The 6,000-nt window shown below is 47.8% G+C and overlaps 1 long non-coding RNA gene across 1 annotated transcript; it reads left to right on the forward strand.

Annotated features, from left to right (window-relative positions):
- The first annotated feature begins 4,957 nt into the window (after positions 1-4,957).
- On the forward strand, positions 4,958-5,488 carry LOC125519595 (uncharacterized). Its single transcript, XR_015612402.1, has 3 exons — positions 4,958-5,182; positions 5,270-5,365; positions 5,453-5,488. It is a non-coding gene; the product is annotated as an uncharacterized LOC125519595 (long non-coding RNA).
- The last annotated feature ends 512 nt before the right edge of the window (positions 5,489-6,000 follow it).

Consider the following 6,000-nt stretch of genomic DNA (forward strand, 5'->3'; position numbering starts at 1 on the left):
CCGCCCCCACCCCCACCCTCACCGTCGACGACCCCCTCCCCCTTCAATCACCTGACGAACTAAGCTCCAGATCGAGCACGCGATCGAGGGCGGCCATGGCGCTCCCATACCCGCGACCAGGCCACGGCCTTGGCGGACGAAGCTGCTCGAATTCGGCACCTCCCCTCCCCTCCCCTCTGTGTGGTTCCGGGAGAGGAGAGGGCTGAGCGGTTTAAAAAAAATAAAAAATCTATATGAAATAATAATACATAAAAAAGGAAAATTATAACTATAAAAAAATTTAGAAATCTATATAAAATAAAAAAACTAAAAGAAAACATTAAAAAATTTATATAAAATAAAAAAGGAAAATAAATAAAAAAAATAAAAAAGTATGCCTACGGCTAAGCCGTCGGCATAGGTGCCACGTGGCCTCCTCATGTATGCCGACGGCTTAGCCGTCGGCATAGGCTGCCTTATCCACCCGCGGGGCGAACCCCCTCCACTCATTCTCTCCTTCCCCCCGAGCTGCGTCGCCGCCGCAACCCCGACCTGCGCCGCCGCCGACGCATTCTGCGCCCCGCCCACTCCACCCCGGCTGCCCCCTCGCCGCTGCCGCACTCCACCCCGCCCACTCTACCGCGCCCCCTCGCTGCACACCCCACCCCTGCCGCCGCCCTCCCCCGCCTCCACACCCGCGTCGCCGCTCCCGCATCCACACCCGCCGTCGCCCCGCACTTCTCCCGACCCCGCCGCTGCCCCGGCCTCCCACCGACCGCGCGCCGGCTGCGGCTCCTGCCGGCCGTGCGCCCGGTGCTCCCGTCCCCGGCCGGCCCTTCCCTCCACCGCCGCCCCCCGCTCGCCCGCTGCACCGGCCGCCCCTGCCTCACCGTCCGCGGCCGCCCCTGCCTCACCGTCCCCGGCCGCCCCGGTGAGCTTTTTTTTCCTCATTTTTTGCAATTTTTACTACTTGTTATATATGTGATAGATGCATGTTCTATGGATGAATGGATGGATTGATGTATATTGGTTAGTTATAGCTTTGGTCAAGTTGGTGATGTTGTCAAATAGCTATGTGAGATGCGCTATAAAAATTTTGAAGAACAAAATTGGTATATCTGAGATGTTGTCAAATAGCTATAGTTTCATTTTGTGATGTTGTCAAAATAGGTATATCTGAGATGTTGTCAAAATTGGTATATGTGAGATGATGTTGTCAAATAGCTATATCCGATGAGTAGTTATTTTATCATGATGATCTTGCTAAAAAAATTGAAGAACAAAATTTGACACTTGATGAAAATTAGGATTATAAGTATCATGATGATCTAAAAATTTCTTGATGAAAGTTAGGCTACAATATTGCATGCATGACTTTCCCGGTTATGCCTTGTTCTGCGGATGGTGTACAAGTGGAAAGATGCCTTGCCCAGTGTGCATGCAGGCCTTGATTTTCATTTGGCTGAAGAAGGGTGGCAAGTATGTTGCATTTGACCTGCATCGACAGTTCCTCCCTCCAGACCATCCTGATAGGGAAGACAAGAAGAACTTCACAAAAGGCAAAATTGTCCATGAAGTAAACGAGATTCCAACGTTTTCTGGTGCGGATGTGCTTGCTCAGCTGAAAGCTCTTAAGCCTGCCGGTGAGGGGAAAGGCAAAGGCAAAGGCAAAGGCAAAGGCAAAGGCAAAGCCACAGGCGAAGACGAGGGCGAGGGCAAAGGAAAAAGTAAAGGGAAATTTTTTGAAGGATATGGTGAGACGCACAACTGGACTCACATTACCCCCTTCACGCAGCTTCCCTATTTTAAGGACCTCAAACTTCCATACAACATAGACGTGATGCACACCGAAAAGAATGTTGCAGAGTCCCTTTTTCACACGATCCTCAACATTCCTGATAAGACAAAGGATAATGTTAATGCTAGAGTTGATCAACAGAATATTTGCGATAGACCACGTCTACACATGCAGCCTCCCACAGGCAGTCGAAAATCTTGGTTCAAGCCAGATGCTGACTTCGTACTTAAAAATGATCATAAGATGGAGACACTCAAGTGGCTGAAACACGTTGTGAAGTTCACTGATGGTTATGCGTCGAATATAAGTAAGGGGGTCAATCTTTCAACGGGCAGAGTGACCGGGCTCAAGAGTCATGACTATCATGTATGGATTGAGCGGATTATGCCGGTGATGGTTCGGGGCTATGTTCCCGAGCGTGTCTGGCGTGTGCTTGCGGAGTTAAGCCATTTCTTCCGCACGCTTTGTGCTAAAGAAGTATGTCCTGAGAAGATAAAAGAAATGCATAAGAAGGCGCCGGAGTTGATATGCAAGCTAGAGAAGATCTTCCCGCCAGGCTTCTTTACTCCGATGACACATCTCCTTTTGCATCTCCCGAACGAGGTATTGTTGGGGGGCCCTGTGCAGAATCGTTGGCAGTACGGCCCTGAGAGACAGAACAAGCATCTGAGACAGAAATGTGGAAACAAAGCTAAGATTGAAGCTTCCATAGCTGAGGCAGTTATCCTAGAGGAGGTGGCAGACCTCAGGACAGCCTACTATCCGGACCATGTTCCCACGTTGCACAATAAGGTGTCTCGATACAATACAGAAGAACCCAAGTATAAACCCAAGTTGCCTCTATTCATCGGGCGAGGTAGTAGGGCTGGATGCTCGAAATCTTATCTCATGCCACGAGATGAGTGGGAGGATGTCATGTTCTATATCTTGCACAACATCAAGGAAGTTGAGGATGAGTGGATGAGGTAATACCTTTGCACCATTCTTTTAGTCAATTCGTTATGTTCACTTTGCCTAGTTCTTATACCGCTTTTCTTATTGTAGTCGATTCATTGAAGAAGAATGGACGGGAATGCTGCCTCCTTCTGAAGCGGAGGCACTTGCTCTTCTCCGAAAGGGTGCTGATGGAAGGAAAAATTTCGTTGCGTGGTTCATCGAGAAAGTAATTTTTCACACTTTCAATTAAACTCATGCACCCTATAATTTCAATTAAACTCATGCACCCTATAATTTCAATTAAACTTGTAGGGAAATGATCCGACCGAATCAATGGATGAAGAATTGAGATGGGTTTCCATGGGTTTTGATCCTATCGTCATGACATGCGAAAAGTATGATGTGAATGGGTATCGCTTCCATACAGAGGAGCACCAGAACAGCCGGCCTGATCCCAAAACCATAAATACCGGATTCTTCACTGAAGGGGATAATGAAGTAGATTACTATGGAAGGGTAGGAAAAATATACGAGCTTACATTCAAACGTGGCCGCGAACACCTAAGTCTCACTGTGTTCAAATGCCGATGGTTCGACCCCAAAAAGGGTCTGAGACATACGCCTTCTATTGGTTTAGTTGAAGTTAAACCATCAACCGTCTATGCCGAAGCTGATCTCTTTATCGCCGCTACCCAGGCCACACAAGTATATTATCTGCCTTACCCATGCCAAAAAGAGTACCTAAAGGGTTGGGAAGTTGTGTTCAAGGTGTCGCCGCATGGTAAGCTACCGGACCCGAACGATGATGATTACTACAACATAAACCCCATGACATACGAGGGAATGTTCTATCAAGAGGAACATGATGACGTGGTCCGAAACAACGAGGATGATGACTTGGGTTATGTTGACCTGGACCCAAACGACGACGATGCACAGATTGATGGTGAGGCAGTTGTGAATCAAAGAGACATAATTATGCTTAAAAAGTTAAATGAAGACGCTGACGATGAGGAAGAGCCTCCACCTCCGTCAGACAACGAAGAAGATATGCGTGATAGTGATGATGAGACCGGTCCACAAATAGATTACAATAGTGATGATTCATATGGGTTCTAGAAAATGTAAGTTCTTTTAATGATCATTACAATAGTATGCTTAATGTGCTCTTCTGGTATTAATGTTTTTCCTGTATGCTTGTTTAATTGATATCCTTACTAATTGTTTATTCTCTTCTCAATGTAGGTTTAATAATCATTTGATTCTTTTGCAGAAACTGGATCCTTCACGGAAAGGGTCGTAAACCGAACGGCCTTATCACTGTCCTGTTGAAGGAGTTTTGGCCTGGCCTATTCTACCCGCGGCCAGATAGGGACCCGCAGCAGCGGGTTTTGGCCACGAGCTGGGCCCACTACGAGGCTTGCAGCAACGCGGAGTACGGGACGACCGCTAAGGCCGTGATCACCAAATTTTGGGTAAGTTCTCTTCTAAATCACTTGTCTTCAGTTTCGTTCATAGTTTATCATTGAATCACTCAACTCATGCCTTGTTTGCTTCTGGTTTTTGCATGATTGCAGCAACTCTATAGAGTTCTTGACGAGCACAAGGCCAGAGCCGACGTGGTCTTGCTTGCGGCTGCGAAGAAGAAAGCTCGTCGGTTGCAGTACGAGGTGCGCTGGGTTGCCGTCTCGCAGTACTACCACTACTACCTGCACCAAAAGATGCCCAAAACTCAAGCGCAGAAGCTACGACTTACCTTGAGAAGGAGCAGTTCATGATGGTAACTATTACTAACTTTTCATTGTTTCAAGCAGTCAACTATATGTTTCGTGCTCACATGTCATGCTTCCAAAATTTGCATAGGTTGTTCCTCGTTGGTGCTATGGAAGTCATGACGGATGGGCGAGTTTGGTGGATAGGTGGCTCGGCGCCGATGCAGAGTTTGCTGCCAAGAGCATCAAGGCCCGGGCTAACCGTGGAGACGACGGGACACACGGCCAAGGAAACAGGAACCACTGGGGCTTCAAGGCCATGAAGGTATATCTATGTGCATGATGCATTTTTTTTCTTCTTTACGTCATGTTCTTATGTATGGCTGACTTCTATTTGACGTTGTAGGAGGACAAGTTGAAGAGGCCGCTCTCAGACATGGAGTCGTGGAAGCTGGCCCGCGAGCGGAGTCATCGCAAGGAGGGCGAGAGCCAGTACTACGGCAAGACCGAGGAGCACCTGGGGTCTTACATTCATCAATATCAGGAGTTGCATCCGGATGTTCCTGTTGCTGAGGTCGCCCAGTCTCAGATCGACGACACGGCGGTGGTGGCCATCCAGGGGAAGAAGAATGGCCGGTATCCGTGTTTCGATGGCTTGATCACTCCTTCGATCTCGTACACACGGCTTCGGGCTAGCAACCCGAGCCAGTTAGAGAGTACGGGGCGTTCACAGACTCCCTTAGCCCGCCAGCATGCTGTAAGTACTTCCTCTTTATCTTTTTCTATATTGTATTCTCAGTTTATTTTCAGCATTGCTCACTTAGAAACAACCTAAATTATGTAGGCATATAAGGAGTTTGTCGAGCATAGGAATCTCGAGGTGCGGGAGTACTTGAAACGAGTGAAGGCAAACGATGATTACAACCGTCAGATGATGACGGTTAGTTTTGCCCTCTTAAAACCAACCTAAATTTTTGCACTTTCATTCCTTCTGATCTTCTAGTTTGCTTGTTTAACTAACATTCAGGCTATGTTGGCGTCTTGGACTAACCGCACGGATCCAACACAAATGGGACCCCCACCACCACCTGCGGGAGAACCCCCACATGTGCCCACGTTCGATGAATGGGTGGCACTAGGCAGTGATGGTTCGGTTAGTACATTTGCCTAACTACTAGCAAACTAGTTCTCGTTCATGAAACACTATCATATCATATTTACCGTTAGAATCTTTTCTGAAACATGTAGGGGACCGGTGGCTCGACTCCTGCTCCGTCGACCCCAGTCACTCCGATCTGGCAAAGTGGTGGTGGTCGCGATGACGGTTTTGGCGGAGGTGGTGCTTTTGACGGAGGCGGTGGTGGTTATGGCGGAGGTGGTGCTTTCGGCGGGGGTGCTCTTGCTTGATGATTCCGTGCATGTGGCCATCGTGCCATGCCTTTCATATTCCTACTTTTATCATGTTTCATGTCTTGCACTACTTTTATGTTCATGAACTTCCATCGGTGATGATCTTTAGATAATGTGATGAACTTGAGTATGTTTAGATGATGATGGTGAACTTGAGTATGTTTA

The sequence above is a fragment of the Triticum urartu genome, chromosome 7A, assembly GCF_056163025.1.
Source record: "Triticum urartu cultivar PI428250 chromosome 7A, HENAU_Tu73, whole genome shotgun sequence".
NCBI classification, from domain to species: Eukaryota; Viridiplantae; Streptophyta; class Magnoliopsida; order Poales; family Poaceae; genus Triticum; species Triticum urartu.